Consider the following 20,546-nt stretch of genomic DNA (forward strand, 5'->3'; position numbering starts at 1 on the left):
CCAGCCGACTTGACTCCATGGGTCTATTGCTGCCTCGGGCACCTTATGGCCGTTCTGCTGTGAGTCAAAGAATTTCGAATCGGACGAAAAACTGATAGTGAATTGTAACATTCAGGGCCACCTAATTACGATGGACCACGCAAATTGCGTCCCGATTCAATACATCGTCCTCCAGCCGAGTTGACTCCATGGGTCTATTGCTGCCACGGGCACCTTATGGCCGTTCTGCTGTGAATCTAGATTATCGAATGGGACGAAAAACTGATAGTGAATTGTAACGTTCAGGGCCACCTAATGACGATGGATCACTCAAATTGCGTCCCGATTCAATACATCGTCCTCCAGCCGACTTGACTCCATGGGTCCATTCCTGCCTCGGGCACCTAATGGCCGATCTGCTGTGAGTCTAGATTATCGAATGGGACGAAAAACTGATAGTGAATTGTAACGTTCAGGGCCACTCAAATTGCGTCCCGATTCAATACATCGTCCACCAGCCGACTTGACTCCATGGGTCTATTGCTGCCTCGGGCACCTTATGGCCGTTCTGCAGTGAGTCTAGATTATCGAATGGGACGAAAAACTGATAGTGAATTGTAACGTTCTGGGCCTCCTAATGACGATGGATTACTCAAATTGCGTCCCGATTCAATACATCGTCCTCCAGCAGACTTGTCTCCATGGGTCGATTGCTGCCTCGGGCACCTAATGGCCGTTCTGCTGTGAGTCAAAGATTTTCGAATCGGACGAAAAACTGATAGTGAATTGTAACGTTCAGGGCCACCTAATGACGATGGACCACGCAAATTGCGTCCCGATTCAATACATCGTCCTTTAGCCGAGTTGACTCCATGGTTCTATTGCTGCCTCGGGCACCTTATGGCCGTTCTGCTGTGAATCTAGATTATCGAATGGGACGAAAAACTGATAGTGAATTGTAACGTTCAGGGCCACCTAATGACGATGGATCACTCAAATTGCGTCCCAATTCAATACATCGTCCCCAGCCGACTTGTCTCCATGGGTCTATTGCTGCCTCGGGCACCTAATGGCCGTTCTGCTGTGAGTCAAAGATTTTCGAATCGGACGAAAAACTGATAGTGAATTGTAACATTCAGGGCCACCTAATGACGATGGACCACGCGAATTGCGTCCCGATTCAATACATCGTCCTCCAGCCGAGTTGACTCCATGGGTCTATTGCTGCCTCGGGCACCTTATGGCCGTTCTGCTGTGAGTCTAGATTATCGAATGGGACGAAATACTGATAGTGAATTGTATCGCTCAGGGCCTCCTAATGACGATGGATCACTCAAATTGGGTCCCGATTCAATACATCGTCCTCCAGCCGACTTGACTCCATGGGTCTATTGCTGCCTCGGGCACCTTATGGCCGTTCTGCTGTGAGTCTAGATTATCGAATGGGACGAAAAACTGATAGTGAATTGTAACGTTCAGGGCCTCCTAATGACGATCGATCACTCAAATTGCGTCCCGATTCAATACATCGTCCTCCAGCAGACTTGTCTCCATGGGTCGATTGTTGCCTCGGGCACCTAATGGCCGTTCTGCTGTGAGTCAAAGATTTTCGAATCGGACGAAAAACTGATAGTGAATTGTAACATTCAGGGCCACCTAATAACGATGGACCACGCAAATTGCGTCCTGATTCAATACATCGTCCTCCAGCAGACTTGTCTCCATGGGTCGATTGCAGCCACGGGCACCTTATGGCCGTTCTGCTGTGAGTCTAGATTATCGAATGGGACGAAAAACTGATAGTGAATTGTAACGTTCACGGCCACCTAATGACGATAGATCACTCAAATTGCGTCCCGATTCAATACATCGTCCTCCAGCCGACTTGACTCCATGGGTCTATTGCTGCCTCGGGCACCTTATGGCCGTTCTGCTGTGAGACTAGATTATCGAATGGGACGAAATACTGATAGTGAATTGTAACGATCAGGGCCTCCTAATGACGATGGATCACTCAAATTGCGTCCCGATTCAATACATCGTCCTCCAGCCGACTTGACTCCATGGGTCTATTGCTGCCTCTAGCACCTTATGGCCGTTCTGCTGTGAGTCTAGATTATCGAATGGGACGAAAAACTGATAGTGAATTGTAACGTTCAGGGCCTCCTAATGACGATGGATCACTCAAATTGCGTCCCGATTCAATACATCGTCATCCAGCAGACTTGTCTCCATGGGTCGATTGATGCCTCGGGCATCTAATGGCCGTTCTGCTGTGAGTCAAAGATTTTCGAATCGGACGAAAAACTGATAGTGAATTGTAACGTTCAGGGCCACCTAATGACGATGGATCACTCAAATTGCGTCCCGATTCAATACATCGTCCTCCAGCCGACTTGACTCCATGGGTCTATTGCTGCCTCGGGCACCTTATGGCCGTTCTGCTGTGAGTCAAAGAATTTCGAATCGGACGAAAAACTGATAGTGAATTGTAACATTCAGGGCCACCTAATTACGATGGACCACGCAAATTGCGTCCCGATTCAATACATCGTCCTCCAGCCGAGTTGACTCCATGGGTCTATTGCTGCCACGGGCACCTTATGGCCGTTCTGCTGTGAATCTAGATTATCGAATGGGACGAAAAACTGATAGTGAATTGTAACGTTCAGGGCCACCTAATGACGATGGATCACTCAAATTGCGTCCCGATTCAATACATCGTCCCCAGCCGACTTGTCTCCATGGGTCTATTGCTGCCTCGGGCAGCTTATGGCCGTTCTGCTGTGAGTCTAGATTATCGAATGGGACGAAAAACTGATAGTGAATTGTAACGTTCAGGGCCACCTAATGACGATCGATCACTCAAATTGCGTCCCGATTCAATACATCGTCCTCCAGCAGACTTGTCTCCATGGGTCGATTGCTGCCACGGGCACCTTATGGCCGTTCTGCTGTGAGACAAGATTATCGAATGGGACGAAAAACTGATAGTGAATTGTAACGTTCAGGGCCACCTAATGACGATGGATCACTCAAATTGCGTCCCGATTCAATACATCGTCCTCCAGCCGACTTGACTCCATGGGTCTATTGCTGCCTCGGGCACCTTATGGCCGTTCTGCAGTGAGTCTAGATTATCGAATGGGACGAAAAACTGATAGTGAATTGTAACGTTCAGGGCCTCCTAATGACGATGGATTACTCAAATTGCGTCCCGATTCAATACATCGTCCTCCAGCAGACTTGTCTCCATGGGTCGATTGCTGCCTCGGGCACCTAATGGCCGTTCTGCTGTGAGTCAAAGATTTTCGAATCGGACGAAAAACTGATAGTGAATTGTAACGTTCAGGGCCACCTAATGACGATGGACCACGCAAATTGCGTCCCGATTCAATACATCGTCCTTTAGCCGAGTTGACTCCATGGTTCTATTGCTGCCTCGGGCACCTTATGGCCGTTCTGCTGTGAATCTAGATTATCGAATGGGACGAAAAACTGATAGTGAATTGTAACGTTTAGGGCCACCTAATAACGATGGATCACTCAAATTGCGTCCCAATTCAATACATCGTCCCCAGCCGACTTGTCTCCATGGGTCTATTGCTGCCTCGGGCACCTTATGGCCGTTCTGCTGTGAGTCTAGATTATCGAATGGGACGAAAAACTGATTGTGAATTGTAACGTTCAGGGCCACCTAATGACGATGGATCACTCAAATTGCGTCCTGATTCAATACATCGTCCTCCAGCAGACTTGACTTCATGGGTCTATTGCTGCCTCGGGACCTTATGGCCGTTCTGCTGTGAGTCAAAGATTTTCGAATCGGACGAAAAACTGATAGTGAATTGTAACGTTCAGGGCCACCTAATGACGATGAATCACTCAAATTGCGTCCCGATTCAATACATCGTCCTCCAGCAGAATTGTCTCCATGGGTCTATTGCTGCCTCGGGCACCTTAAGGCAGGCCTGCTGTGACTCAAAGATTTTCGAATCGGACGAAAAACTGATAGTGAATTGTAACGTTCAGGGCCTCCTAATGACGATGGATCACTCAAATTGCGTCCCGATTCAATACATCGTCCTCCAGCCGACTTGACTCCATGGGTCTATTGCTGCCTCGGGCACCTTATGGCCGTTCTGCTGTGAGTCTAGATTATCGAATGGGACGAAAAACTGATAGTGAATTGTAACGTTCAGGGCCTCCTAATGACGATGGATCACTCAAATTGCGTCCCGATTCAATACACCGTCCTCCAGCAGACTCGTCTCCATGGGTCGATTGCTGCATCGGGCACCTAATGGCCGTTCTGCTGTGAGTCAAAGATTTTCGAATCGGACGAAAAACTGATAGTGAATTGTAACATTCAGGGCCACCTAATGACGATGGACCACGCGAATTGCGTCCCGATTCAATACATCGTCCTCCAGCCGAGTTGACTCCATGGGTCTATTGCTGCCTCGGGCACCTTATGGCCGTTCTGCTGTGAGTCTAGATTATCGAATGGGACGAAATACTGATAGTGAATTGTATCGCTCAGGGCCTCCTAATGACGATGGATCACTCAAATTGGGTCCCGATTCAATACATCGTCCTCCAGCCGACTTGACTCCATGGGTCTATTGCTGCCTCGGGCACCTTATGGCCGTTCTGCTGTGAGTCTAGATTATCGAATGGGACGAAAAACTGATAGTGAATTGTAACGTTCAGGGCCTCCTAATGACGATCGATCACTCAAATTGCGTCCCGATTCAATACATCGTCCTCCAGCAGACTTGTCTCCATGGGTCGATTGCTGCCTCGGGCACCTAATGGCCGTTCTGCTGTGAGTCAAAGATTTTCGAATCGGACGAAAAACTGATAGTGAATTGTAACATTCAGGGCCACCTAATAACGATGGACCACGCAAATTGCGTCCTGATTCAATACATCGTCCTCCAGCAGACTTGTCTCCATGGGTCGATTGCAGCCACGGGCACCTTATGGCCGTTCTGCTGTGAGTCTAGATTATCGAATGGGACGAAAAACTGATAGTGAATTGTAACGTTCACGGCCACCTAATGACGATAGATCACTCAAATTGCGTCCCGATTCAATACATCGTCCTCCAGCCGACTTGACTCCATGGGTCTTTTGCTGCCTCGGGCACCTTATGGCCGTTCTGCTGTGAGACTAGATTATCGAATGGGACGAAATACTGATAGTGAATTGTAACGTTCAGGGCCTCCTAATGACGATGGATCACTCAAATTGCGTCCCGATTCAATACATCGTCCTCCAGCCGACTTGACTCCATGGGTCTATTGCTGCCTCTAGCACCTTATGGCCGTTCTGCTGTGAGTCTAGATTATCGAATGGGACATAAAACTGATAGTGAATTGTAACGTTCAGGGCCTCCTAATGACGATCGATCACTCAAATTGCGTCCCGATTCAATACATCGTCATCCAGCAGACTTGTCTCCATGGGTCGATTGCTGCCTCGGGCATCTAATGGCCGTTCTGCTGTGAGTCAAAGATTTTCGAATCGGACGAAAAACTGATAGTGAATTGTAACGTTCAGGGCCACCTAATGACGATGGATCACTCAAATTGCGTCCCGATTCAATACATCGTCCTCCAGCCGACTTGACTCCATGGGTCTATTGCTGCCTCTAGCACCTTATGGCCGTTCTGCTGTGAGTCTAGATTATCGAATGGGACGAAAAACTGATAGTGAATTGTAACATTCAGGGCCACCTAATGACGATGGACCACGCAAATTGCGTCCCGATTCAATACATCGTCCTCCAGCCGAGTTGACTCCATGGGTCTATTGCTGCCACGGGCACCTTATGGCCGTTCTGCTGTGAATCTAGATTATCGAATGGGACGAAAAACTGATAGTGAATTGTAACGTTCAGGGCCACCTAATGACGATGGATCACTCAAATTGCGTCCCGATTCAATACATCGTCCCCAGCCGACTTGTCTCCATGGGTCTATTGCTGCCTCGGGCAGCTTATGGCCGTTCTGCTGTGAGTCTAGATTATCGAATGGCACGAAAAACTGATAGTGAATTGTAACGTTCAGGGCCACCTAATGACGATCGATCACTCAAATTGCGTCCCGATTCAATACATCGTCCTCCAGCAGACTTGTCTCCATGGGTCGATTGCTGCCACGGGCACCTTATGGCCGTTCTGCTGTGAGACAAGATTATCGAATGGGACGAAAAACTGATAGTGAATTGTAACGTTCAGGGCCACCTAATGACGATGGATCACTCAAATTGCGTCCCGATTCAATACATCGTCCTCCAGCCGACTTGACTCCATGGGTCTATTGCTGCCTCGGGCACTTTATGGCCGTTCTGCAGTGAGTCTAGATTATCGAATGGGACGAAAAACTGATAGTGAATTGTAACGTTCAGGGCCTCCTAATGACGATGGATTACTCAAATTGCGTCCCGATTCAATACATATCCTCCAGCAGACTTGTCTCCATGGGTCGATTGCTGCCTCGGGCACCTAATGGCCGTTCTGCTGTGAGTCAAAGATTTTCGAATCGGACGATAAACTGATAGTGAATTGTAACGTTCAGGGCCACCTAATGACGATGGACCACGCAAATTGCGTCCCGATTCAATACATCGTCCTTTAGCCGAGTTGACTCCATGGTTCTATTGCTGCCTCGGGCACCTTATGGCCGTTCTGCTGTGAATCTAGATTATCGAATGGGACGAAAAACTGATAGTGAATTGTAACGTTCAGGGCCACCTAATGACGATGGATCACTCAAATTGCGTCCTGATTCAATACATCGTCCTCCAGCAGACTTGACTTCATGGGTCTATTGCTGCCTCGGGACCTTATGGCCGTTCTGCTGTAAGTCAAAGATTTTCGAATCGGACGAAAAACTGATAGTGAATTGTAACGTTCAGGGCCACCTAATGACGATGAATCACTCAAATTGCGTCCCGATTCAATACATCGTCCTCCAGCAGAATTGTCTCCATGGGTCTATTGCTGCCTCGGGCACCTTAAGGCAGGCCTGCTGTGACTCAAAGATTTTCGAATCGGACGAAAAACTGATAGTGAATTGTAACGTTCAGGGCCTCCTAATGACGATGGATCACTCAAATTGCGTCCCGATTCAATACATCGTCCTCCAGCCGACTTGACTCCATGGGTCTATTGCTGCCTCGGGCACCTTATGGCCGTTCTGCTGTGAGTCTAGATTATCGAATGGGACGAAAAACTGATAGTGAATTGTAACGTTCAGGCCCTCCTAATGACGATGGATCACTCAAATTGCGTCCCGATTCAATACATCGTCCTCCAGCAGACTTGTCTCCATGGGTCGATTGCTGCCTCGGGCACCTTATGGCCGTTCTGCTGTGAGTCTAGATTATCGAATGGGACGAAAAACTGATAGTGAATTGTAACGTTCAGGGCCTCCTAATGACGATGGATCACTCAAATTGCGTCCCGATTCAATACATCGTCCTCCAGCAGACTTGTCTCCATGGGTCGATTGCTGCCTCGGGCACCTAATGGCCGTTCTGCTGTGAGTCAAAGATTTTCGAATCGGACGAAAAACTGATAGTGAATTGTAACATTCAGGCCACCTAATGACGATGGACCACGCGAATTGCGTCCCGATTCAATACATCGTCCTCCAGCCGAGTTGACTCCATGGGTCTATTGCTGCCTCGGGCACCTTATGGCCGTTCTGCTGTGAGTCTAGATTATCGAATGGGACGAAATACTGATAGTGAATTGTATCGCTCAGGGCCTCCTAATGACGATGGATCACTCAAATTGGGTCCCGATTCAATACATCGTCCTCCAGCCGACTTGACTCCATGGGTCTATTGCTGCCTCGGGCACCTTATGGCCGTTCTGCTGTGAGTCTAGATTATCGAATGGGACGAAAAACTGATAGTGAATTGTAACGTTCAGGGCCTCCTAATGACGATCGATCACTCAAATTGCGTCCCGATTCAATACATCGTCCTCCAGCAGACTTGTCTCCATGGGTCGATTGCTGCCTCGGGCACCTAATGGCCGTTCTGCTGTGAGTCAAAGATTTTCGAATCGGACGAAAAACTGATAGTGAATTGTAACATTCAGGGCCACCTAATAACGATGGACCACGCAAATTGCGTCCTGATTCAATACATCGTCCTCCAGCAGACTTGTCTCCATGGGTCGATTGCAGCCACGGGCACCTTATGGCCGTTCTGCTGTGAGTCTAGATTATCGAATGGGACGAAAAACTGATAGTGAATTGTAACCTTCACGGCCACCTAATGACGATAGATCACTCAAATTGCGTCCCGATTCAATACATCGTCCTCCAGCCGACTTGACTCCATGGGTCTATTGCTGCCTCGGGCACCTTATGGCCGTTCTGCTGTGAGACTAGATTATCGAATGGGACGAAATACTGATAGTGAATTGTAACGTTCAGGGCCTCCTAATGACGATGGATCACTCAAATTGCGTCCCGATTCAATACATCGTCCTCCAGCCGACTTGACTCCATGGGTCTATTGCTGCCTCTAGCACCTTATGGCCGTTCTGCTGTGAGTCTAGATTATCGAATGGGACGAAAAACTGATAGTGAATTGTAACGTTCAGGGCCTCCTAATGACGATGGATCACTCAAATTGCGTCCCGATTCAATACATCGTCCTCCAGCAGACTTGTCTCCATGGGTCGATTGCTGCCTCGGGCATCTAATGGCCATTCTGCTGTCAGTCAAAGATTTTCGAATCGGACGAAAAACTGATAGTGAATTGTAACGTTCAGGGCCACCTAATGACGATGGATCACTCAAATTGCGTCCCGATTCAATACATCGTCCTCCAGCACACTTGACTCCATGGGTCTATTGCTGCCTCGGGCACCTTATGGCCGTTCTGCTGTGAGTCAAAGAATTTCGAATCGGACGAAAAACTGATAGTGAATTGTAACATTCAGGGCCACCTAATTACGATGGACCACGCAAATTGCGTCCCGATTCAATACATCGTCCTCCAGCCGAGTTGACTCCATGGGTCTATTGCTGCCACGGGCACCTTATGGCCATTCTGCTGTGAATCTAGATTATCGAATGGGACGAAAAACTGATAGTGAATTGTAACGTTCAGGGCCACCTAATGACGATGGATCACTCAAATTGCGTCCCGATTCAATACATCGTCCTCCAGCCGACTTGACTCCATGGGTCTATTGCTGCCTCGGGCACCTTATGACCGTTCTGCTGTGAGTCTAGATTATCGAATGGGACGAAATACTGATAGTGAATTGTAACGTTCAGGGCCTCCTAATGACGATGGATCACTCAAATTGCGTCCCGATTCAATACATCGTCCTCCAGCCGACTTGACTCCATGGGTCTATTGCTGCCTCGGGCACCTTATGGCCGTTCTGCTGTGAGTCTAGATTATCGAATGGGACGAAAAACTGATAGTGAATTGTAACGTTCAGGGCCTCCTAATGACGATGGATCACTCAAATTGCGTCCCGATTCAATACATCGTCCACCAGCCGACTTGACTCCATGGGTCTATTGCTGCCTCGGGCACCTTATGGCCGTTCTGCAGTGAGTCTAGATTATCGAATGGGACGAAAAACTGATAGTGAATTGTAACGTTCAGGGCCTCCTAATGACGATGGATTACTCAAATTGCGTCCCGATTCAATACATCGTCCTCCAGCAGACTTGTCTCCATGGGTCGATTGCTGCCTCGGGCACCTAATGGCCGTTCTGCTGTGAGTCAAAGATTTTCGAATCGGACGAAAAACTGATAGTGAATTGTAACGTTCAGGGCCACCTAATGACGATGGACCACGCAAATTGCGTCCCGATTCAATACATCGTCTTTTAGCCGAGTTGACTCCATGGTTCTATTGCTGCCTCGGGCACCTTATGGCCGTTCTGCTGTGAATCTAGATTATCGAATGGGACGAAAAACTGATAGTGAATTGTAACGTTCAGGGCCACCTAATGACGATGGATCACTCAAATTGCGTCCCAATTCAATACATCGTCCGCAGCCGACTTGTCTCCATGGGTCTATTGCTGCCTCGGGCACCTTATGGCCGTTCTGCTGTGAGTCTAGATTATCGAATGGGACGAAAAACTGATAGTGAATTGTAACGTTCAGGGCCACCTAAAGACGATGAATCACTCAAATTGCGTCCCGATTCAATACATCGTCCTCCAGCAGACTTGTCTCCATGGGACTATTGCTGCCTCGGGCACCTTAAGGCAGGCCTGCTGTGACTCAAAGATTTTCGAATCGGACGAAAAACTGATAGTGAATTGTAACATTCAGGGCCACCTAATTACGATGGACCACGCAAATTGCGTCCCGATTCAATACATCGTCCTCCAGCCGAGTTGACTCCATGGGTCTATTGCTGCCACGGGCACCTTATGGCCGTTCTGCTGTGAATCTAGATTATCGAATGGGACGAAAAACTGATAGTGAATTGTAACGTTCAGGGCCACCTAATGACGATGGATCACTCAAATTGCGTCCCGATTCAATACATCGTCCCCAGCCGACTTGTCTCCATGGGTCTATTGCTGCCTCGGGCAGCTTATGGCCGTTCTGCTGTGAGTCTAGATTATCGAATGGGACGAAAAACTGATAGTGAATTGTAACGTTCAGGGCCACCTAATGACGATCGATCACTCAAATTGCGTCCCGATTCAATACATCGTCCTCCAGCAGACTTGTCTCCATGGGTCGATTGCTGCCACGGGCACCTTATGGCCGTTCTGCTGTGAGACAAGATTATCGAATGGGACGAAAAACTGATAGTGAATATAACGTTCAGGGCCACCTAATGACGATGGATCACTCAAATTGCGTCCCGATTCAATACATCGTCCTCCAGCCGACTTGACTCCATGGGTCTATTGCTGCCTCGGGCACCTTATGGCCGTTCTGCTGTGAGTCTAGATTATCGAATGGGACGAAATACTGATAGTGAATTGTAACGTTCAGGGCCTCCTAATGACGATGGATCACTCAAATTGCGTCCCGATTCAATACATCGTCCTCCAGCCGACTTGACTCCATGGGTCTATTGCTGCCTCGGGCACCTTATGGCCGTTCTGCTGTGAGTCTAGATTATCGAATGGGACGAAAAACTGATAGTGAATTGTAACGTTCAGGGCCTCCTAATGACGATGGATCACTCAAATTGCGTCCCGATTCAATACATCGTCCTCCAGCCGACTTGACTCCATGGGTCTATTGCTGCCTCGGGCACCTTATGGCCGTTCTGCTGTGAGTCTAGATTATCGAATGGGACGAAAAACTGATAGTGAATTGTAACGTTCAGGGCCTCCTAATGACGATGGATCACTCAAATTGCGTCCCGATTCAATACATCGTCCACCAGCCGACTTGACTCCATGGGTCTATTGCTGCCTCGGGCACCTTATGGCCGTTCTGCTGAGAGTCTAGATTATCGAATGGGACGAAAAACTGATAGTGAATTGTAACGTTCAGGGCCTCCTAATGACGATGGATCACTCAAATTGCGTCCCGATTCAATACATCGTCCACCAGCCGACTTGACTCCATGGGTCTATTGCTGCCTCGGGCACCTTATGGCCGTTCTGCAGTGAGTCTAGATTATCGAATGGGACGAAAAACTGATAGTGAATTGTAACGTTCAGGGCCTCCTAATGACGATGGATTACTCAAATTGCGTCCCGATTCAATACATCGTCCTCCAGCAGACTTGTCTCCATGGGTCGATTGCTGCCTCGGGCACCTAATGGCCGTTCTGCTGTGAGTCAAAGATTTTCGAATCGGACGAAAAACTGATAGTGAATTGTAACGTTCAGGGCCACCTAATGACGATGGACCACGCAAATTGCGTCCCGATTCAATACATCGTCTTTTAGCCGAGTTGACTCCATGGTTCTATTGCTGCCTCGGGCACCTTATGGCCGTTCTGCTGTGAATCTAGATTATCGAATGGGACGAAAAACTGATAGTGAATTGTAACGTTCAGGGCCACCTAATGACGATGGATCACTCAAATTGCGTCCCAATTCAATACATCGTCCGCAGCCGACTTGTCTCCATGGGTCTATTGCTGCCTCGGGCACCTTATGGCCGTTCTGCTGTGAGTCTAGATTATCGAATGGGACGAAAAACTGATAGTGAATTGTAACGTTCAGGGCCACCTAATGACGATGAATCACTCAAATTGCGTCCCGATTCAATACATCGTCCTCCAGCAGACTTGTCTCCATGGGACTATTGCTGCCTCGGGCACCTTAAGGCAGGCCTGCTGTGACTCAAAGATTTTCGAATCGGACGAAAAACTGATAGTGAATTGTAACATTCAGGGCCACCTAATTACGATGGACCACGCAAATTGCGTCCCGATTCAATACATCGTCCTCCAGCCGAGTTGACTCCATGGGTCTATTGCTGCCACGGGCACCTTATGGCCGTTCTGCTGTGAATCTAGATTATCGAATGGGACGAAAAACTGATAGTGAATTGTAACGTTCAGGGCCACCTAATGACGATGGATCACTCAAATTGCGTCCCGATTCAATACATCGTCCCCAGCCGACTTGTCTCCATGGGTCTATTGCTGCCTCGGGCAGCTTATGGCCGTTCTGCTGTGAGTCTAGATTATCGAATGGGACGAAAAACTGATAGTGAATTGTAACGTTCAGGGCCACCTAATGACGATCGATCACTCAAATTGCGTCCCGAATCAATACATCGTCCTCCAGCAGACTTGTCTCCATGGGTCGATTGCTGCCACGGGCACCTTATGGCCGTTCTGCTGTGAGTCTAGATTATCGAATGGGACGAAAAACTGATAGTGAATTGTAACGTTCAGGGCCTCCTAATGACGATGGATCACTCAAATTGCGTCCCGATTCAATACATCGTCCACCAGCCGACTTGACTCCATGGGTCTATTGTTGCCTCGGGCACCTTATGGCCGTTCTGCAGTGAGTCTAGATTATCGAATGGGACGAAAAACTGATAGTGAATTGTAACGTTCAGGGCCACCTAATGACGATGGATTACTCAAATTGCGTCCCGATTCAATACATCGTCCTCCAGCAGACTTGTCTCCATGGGTCGATTGCTGCCTCGGGCACCTAATGGCCGTTCTGCTGTGAGTCAAAGATTTTCGAATCGGACGAAAAACTGATAGTGAATTGTAACGTTCAGGGCCACCTAATGACGATGGACCACGCAAATTGCGTCCCGATTCAATACATCGTCTTTTAGCCGAGTTGACTCCATGTTTCTATTGCTGCCTCGGGCACCTTATGGCCGTTCTGCTGTGAATCTAGATTATCGAATGGGACGAAAAACTGATAGTGAATTGTAACGTTCAGGGCCACCTAATGACGATGGATCACTCAAATTGCGTCCCAATTCAATACATCGTCCGCAGCCGACTTGTCTCCATGGGTCTATTGCTGCCTCGGGCATCTAATGGCCGTTCTGCTGTGAGTCAAAGATTTTCGAATCGGACGAAAAACTGATAGTGAATTGTAACGTTCAGGGCCACCTAATGACGATGGATCACTCAAATTGCGTCCCGATTCAATACATCGTCCTCCAGCCGACTTGACTCCATGGGTCTATTGCTGCCTCGGGCACCTTATGGCCGTTCTGCTGTGAGTCAAAGAATTTCGAATCGGACGAAAAACTGATAGTGAATTGTAACATTCAGGGCCACCTAATTACGATGGACCACGCAAATTGCGTCCCGATTCAATACATCGTCCTCCAGCCGAGTTGACTCCATGGGTCTATTGCTGCCACGGGCACCTTATGGCCGTTCTGCTGTGAATCTAGATTATCGAATGGGACGAAAAACTGATAGTGAATTGTAACGTTCAGGGCCACCTAATGACGATGGATCACTCAAATTGCGTCCCGATTCAATACATCGTCCCCAGCCGACTTGTCTCCATGGGTCTATTGCTGCCTCGGGCAGCTTATGGCCGTTCTGCTGTGAGTCTAGATTATCGAATGGGACGAAAAACTGATAGTGAATTGTAACGTTCAGGGCCACCTAATGACGATCGATCACTCAAATTGCGTCCCGATTCAATACATCGTCCTCCAGCAGACTTGTCTCCATGGGTCGATTGCTGCCACGGGCACCTTATGGCCGTTCTGCTGTGAGACAAGATTATCGAATGGGACGAAAAACTGATAGTGAATTGTAACGTTCAGGGCCACCTAATGACGATGGATCACTCAAATTGCGTCCCGATTCAATACATCGTCCTCCAGCCGACTTGACTCCATGGGTCTATTGCTGCCTCGGGCACCTTATGGCCGTTCTGCTGTGAGTCTAGATTATCGAATGGGACGAAATACTGATAGTGAATTGTAACGTTCAGGGCCTCCTAATGACGATGGATCACTCAAATTGCGTCCCGATTCAATACATCGTCCTCCAGCTGACTTGACTCCATGGGTCTATTGCTGCCTCGGGCACCTTATGGCCGTTCTGCTGTGAGTCTAGATTATCGAATGGGACGAAAAACTGATAGTGAATTGTAACGTTCAGGGCCTCCTAATGACGATGGATCACTCAAATTGCGTCCCGATTCAATACATCGTCCACCAGCCGACTTGACTCCATGGGTCTATATCTGCCTCGGGCACCTTATGGCCGTTCTGCAGTGAGTCTAGATTATCGAATGGGACGAAAAACTGATAGTGAATTGTAACGTTCAGGGCCTCCTAATGACGATGGATTACTCAAATTGCGTCCCGATTCAATACATCGTCCTCCAGCAGACTTGTCTCCATGGGTCGATTGCTGCCTCGGGCACCTAATGGCCGTTCTGCTGTGAGTCAAAGATTTTCGAATCGGACGAAAAACTGATAGTGAATTGTAACGTTCAGGGCCACCTAATGACGATGGACCACGCAAATTGCGTCCCGATTCAATACATCGTCTTTTAGCCGAGTTGACTCCATGGTTCTATTGCTGCCTCGGGCACCTTATGGCCGTTCTGCTGTGAATCTAGATTATCGAATGGGACGAAAAACTGATAGTGAATTGTAACGTTCAGGGCCACCTAATGACGATGGATCACTCAAATTGCGTCCCAATTCAATACATCGTCCGCAGCCGACTTGTCTCCATGGGTCTATTGCTGCCTCGGGCACCTTATGGCCGTTCTGCTGTGAGTCTAGATTATCGAATGGGACGAAAAACTGATAGTGAATTGTAACGTTCAGGGCCACCTAATGACGATGAATCACTCAAATTGCGTCCCGATTCAATACATCGTCCTCCAGCAGACTTGTCTCCATGGGACTATTGCTGCCTCGGGCACCTTATGGCAGGCCTGCTGTGACTCAAAGATTTTCGAATCGGACGAAAAACTGATAGTGAATTGTAACGTTCAGGGCCACCTAATGACGATGAATCACTCAAATTGCGTCCCGATTCAATACATCGTCCTCCAGCAGACTTGTCTCCATGGGTGGATTGCTGCCTCGGGCACCTAATGGCCGTTCTGCTGTGAGTCAAAGATTTTCGAATCGGACGAAAAACTGATAGTGAATTGTAACATTCAGGGCCACCTAATGACGATGGACCACGCAAATTGCGTCCTGATTCAATACATCGTCCTCCAGCCGAGTTGACTCCATGGGTCTATTGCTGCCTCGGGCACCTTATGGCCGTTCTGCTGTGAGTCTAGATTATCGAATGGGACGAAAAACTGATAGTGAATTGTAACGTTCAGGGCCTCCTAATGACGATGGATCACTCAAATTGCGTCCCGATTCAATACATCGTCCTCCAGCCGACTTGACTCCATGGGTCTATTGCTGCCTCGGGCACCTTATGGCCGTTCTGCTGTGAGTCTAGATTATCGAATGGGACGAAAAACTGATAGTGAATTGTAACGTTCAGGGCCTCCTAATGACGATGGATCACTCAAATTGCGTCCCGATTCAATACATCGTCCACCAGCCGACTTGACTCCATGGGTCTATTGCTGCCTCGGGCACCTTATGGCCGTTCTGCAGTGAGTCTAGATTATCGAATGGGACGAAAAACTGATAGTGAATTGTAACGTTCAGGGCCTCCTAATGACGATGGATTACTCAAATTGCGTCCCGATTCAATACATCGTCCTCCAGCAGACTTGTCTCCATGGGTCGATTGCTGCCTCGGGCACCTAATGGCCGTTCTGCTGTGAGTCAAAGATTTTCGAATCGGACGAAAAACTGATAGTGAATTGTAACGTTCAGGGCCACCTAATGACGATGAATCACTCAAATTGCGTCCCGATTCAATACATCGTCCTCCAGCAGACTTGTCTCCATGGGTGGATTGCTGCCTCGGGCACCTAATGGCCGTTCTGCTGTGAGTCAAAGATTTTCGAATCGGACGAAAAACTGATAGTGAATTGTAACATTCAGGGCCACCTAATGACGATGGACCACGCGAATTGCGTCCCGATTCAATACATCGTCCTCCAGCCGAGTTGACTCCATGGGTCTATTGCTGCCTCGGGCACCTTATGGCCGTTCTGCTGTGAGTCTAGATTATAGAATGGGACGAAATACTGATAGTGAATTGTATCGTTCAGGGCCTCCTAATGACGATGGATCACTCAAATTGCGTCCCGATTCAATACATCGTCCTCCAGCCGACTTGACTCCATGGGTCTATTGCTGCCTCGGGCACCTTATGGCCGTTCTGCTGTGAGTCTAGATTATCGAATGGGACGAAAAACTGATAGTGAATTGTAACGTTCAGGGCCTCCTAATGACGATCGATCACTCAAATTGCGTCCCGATTCAATACATCGTCCTCCAGCAGACTTGTCTCCATGGGTCGATTGCTGCTGTGAGTCAAAGATTTTCGAATCGGACGAAAAACTGATAGTGAATTGTAACATTCAGGGCCACCTAATGACGATGGACCACGCAAATTGCGTCCTGATTCAATACATCGTCCTCCAGCCGAGTTGACTCCATGGGTCTATTGCTGCCTCGGGCACCTTATGGCCGTTCTGCTGTGAGTCTAGATTATCGAATGGGACGAAAAACTGATAGTGAATTGTAACGTTCAGGGCCACCTAATGACGATGGATCACTCAAATTGCGTCCCGATTCAATACATCGTCCACCAGCCGACTTGACTCCATGGGTCTATTGCTGCCTCGGGCACCTTATGGCCGTTCTGCAGTGAGTCTAGATTATCGAATGGGACGAAAAACTGATAGTGAATTGTAACGTTCAGGGCCTCCTAATGACGATGGATTACTCAAATTGCGTCCCGATTCAATACATCGTCCTCCAGCAGACTTGTCTCCATGGGTCTATTGCTGCCTCGGGCACCTAATGGCCGTTCTGCTGTGAGTCAAAGATTTTCGAATCGGACGAAAAACTGATAGTGAATTGTAACGTTCAGGGCCACCTAATGACGATGGACCACGCAAATTGCGTCCCGATTCAATACATCGTCCTTTAGCCGAGTTGACTCCATGGTTCTATTGCTGCCTCGGGCACCTTATGGCCGTTCTGCTGTGAATCTAGATTATCGAATGGGTTGAAAAGCTGATAGTGAATTGTAACGTTCAGGGCCACCTAATGACGATGGATCACTCAAATTGCGTCCCAATTCAATACATCGTCCGCAGCCGACTTGTCTCCATGGGTCTATTGCTGCCTCGGGCACCTTATGGCCGTTCTGCTGTGAGTCTAGATTATCGAATGGGACGAAAAACTGATAGTGAATTGTAACGTTCAGGGCCACCTAATGACGATGAATCACTCAAATTGCGTCCCGATTCAATACATCGTCTTCCAGCAGACTTGTCTCCATGGGTCTATTGCTGCCTCGGGCACCTTAAGGCAGGCCTGCTGTGACTCAAAGATTTTCGAATCGGACGAAAAACTGATAGTGAATTGTAACGTTCAGGGCCACCTAATGACGATGAATCACTCAAATTGCGTCCCGATTCAATCCATCGTCCTCCAGCAGACTTGTCTCCATGGGTGGATTGCTGCCTCGGGCACCTAATGGCCGTTCTGCTGTGAGTCAAAGATTTTCGAATCGGACGAAAAACTGATAGTGAATTGTAACATTCAGGGCCACCTAATGACGATGGACCACGCGAATTGCGTCCCGATTCAATACATCGTCCTCCAGCCGAGTTGACTCCATGGGTCTATTGCTGCCTCGGGCACTTTATGGCCGTTCTGCTGTGAGTCTAGATTATAGAATGGGACGAAATACTGATAGTGAATTGTATCGTTCAGGGCCTCCTAATGACGATGGATCACTCAAATTGCGTCCCGATTCAATACATTGTCCTCCAGCCGACTCTACTCCATGGGTCTATTGCTGCCTCGGGCACCTTATGGCCGTTCTGCTGTGAGTCTAGATTATCGAATGGGACGAAAAACTGATAGTGAATTGTAACGTTCAGGGCCTCCTAATGACGATCGATCACTCAAATTGCGTCCCGATTCAATACATCGTCCTCCAGCAGACTTGTCTCCATGGGTCGATTGCTGCCTCGGGCACCTAATGGCCGTTCTGCTGTGAGTCAAAGATTTTCGAATCGGACGAAAAACTGATAGTGAATTGTAACATTCAGGGCCACCTAATGACGATGGACCACGCAAATTGCGTCCTGATTCAATACATCGTCCTCCAGCAGACTTGTCTCCATGGGTCGATTGCTGCCACGGGCACCTTATGGCCGTTCTGCTGTGAGTCTAGATTATCGAATGGGACGAAAAACTGATAGTGAATTGTAACGTTCAGGGCCACCTAATGACGATGGATCACTCAAATTGCGTCCCGATTCAATACATCGTCCTCCAGCCGACTTGACTCCATGGGTCTATTGCTGCCTCGGGCACCTTATGGCCGTTCTGCTGTGAATCTAGATTATCGAATGGGACGAAAAACAGATAGTGAATTGTAACATTCAGGGCCACCTAATGACGATGGACCACGCAAATTGCGTCCCGATTCAATACATCGTCCTCCAGCCGAGTTGTCTCCATGGGTCTATTGCTGCCTCGGGCACCTTATGGCCGTTCTGCTGTAAATCTAGATTATCGAATGGGACGAAAAACTGATAGTGAATTGTAACGTTCAGGGCCACCTAATGACGATGGATCACTCAAATTGCGTCCCGATTCAGTGCATCGTCCTCCAGCCGACCTGACTCCATGGGTCAATTGCTGCCTCAGGCACCTTATGGCCGTTCTGCTGTGAGTCTAGATTATCGAATGGGACGAAAAACTGATAGTGAATTGTAACGTTCAGGGCCACCTAATGACGATGGATCACTCAAATTGCGTCCTGATTCAATACATCGTCCTCCAGCAGACTTGACTTCATGGGTCTATTGCTGCCTCGGGCACCTTATGGCCGTTCTGCTGTGAGTCAAAGATTTTCGAATCGGACGAAAAACTGATAGTGAATTGTAACGTTCAGTCCCACCTAATGACGATGGATCACTCAAATTGCGTCCCGATTCAATACATCGTCCTCCAGCCAACTTGACTCCATGGGTCTATTGCTGCCTCGGGCACCTTATGGCCGTTCTGCAGTGAGTCTAGATTATCGAATGGGACGAAAAACTGATAGTGAATTGTAACGTTCAGGGCCTCCTAATGACGATGGATCACTCAAATAGCGTCCCGATTCAATACATCGTCCTCCAGCCGACTTGACTCCATGGGTCTAATGCTGCCTCGGGTACCTTATGGCCGTTCTGCTGTGAGTCTAGATTATCGAATGGGACGAAAAACTGATAGTGAATTGTAACGTTCAGGGCCTCCTAATGACGATGGATCACTCAAAATTCCTTCCCGATTCAATACATCGTCCTCCAGCAGACTTGTCTTCATGGGTCGATTGCTGCCTCGGGCACCTAATGGCCGTTCTGCTGTGAGTCAAAGATTTTCCAATCGGACGAAAAACTGATAGTGACTTGTAACATTCAGGGCCACCTAATGACGATGGACCACGCAAATTGCGTCCTGATTCAATACATCGTCCTCCAGCAGACTTGACTTCATGGGTCTATTGCTGCCTCGGGCACCTTATGGCCGTTCTGCTGTGAGTCAAAGATTTTCGAATCGGACGAAAAACTGGTAGTGAATTGTAACGTTCAGGCCCACCTAATGACGATGAATCACTCAAATTGCGTCCCGATTCAATACATCGTCCTCCAGCCGACTTGACTCCATGGGTCTATTGCTGCCTCGGGCACCTTATGGCCGTTCTGCAGTGAGTCTAGATTATCGAATGGGACGAAAAACTGATAGTGAATTGTAACGTTCAGGGCCTCCTAATGACGATGGATCACTCAAATTGCGTCCCGATTCAATACATCGTCCTCCAGCCGACTTGACTCCATGGGTCTATTGCTGCCTCGGGCACCTTATGGCCGTTCTGCTGTGAGTCTAGATTAACGAATGGGACGAAAAACTGATAGTGAATTGTAACGTTCAGGGCCTCCTAATGACGATGGATCACTCAAATTGCGTCCCGATTCAATACATCG

Source organism: Schistocerca cancellata, chromosome 1, assembly GCF_023864275.1.
Source record: "Schistocerca cancellata isolate TAMUIC-IGC-003103 chromosome 1, iqSchCanc2.1, whole genome shotgun sequence".
NCBI classification, from domain to species: Eukaryota; Metazoa; Arthropoda; class Insecta; order Orthoptera; family Acrididae; genus Schistocerca; species Schistocerca cancellata.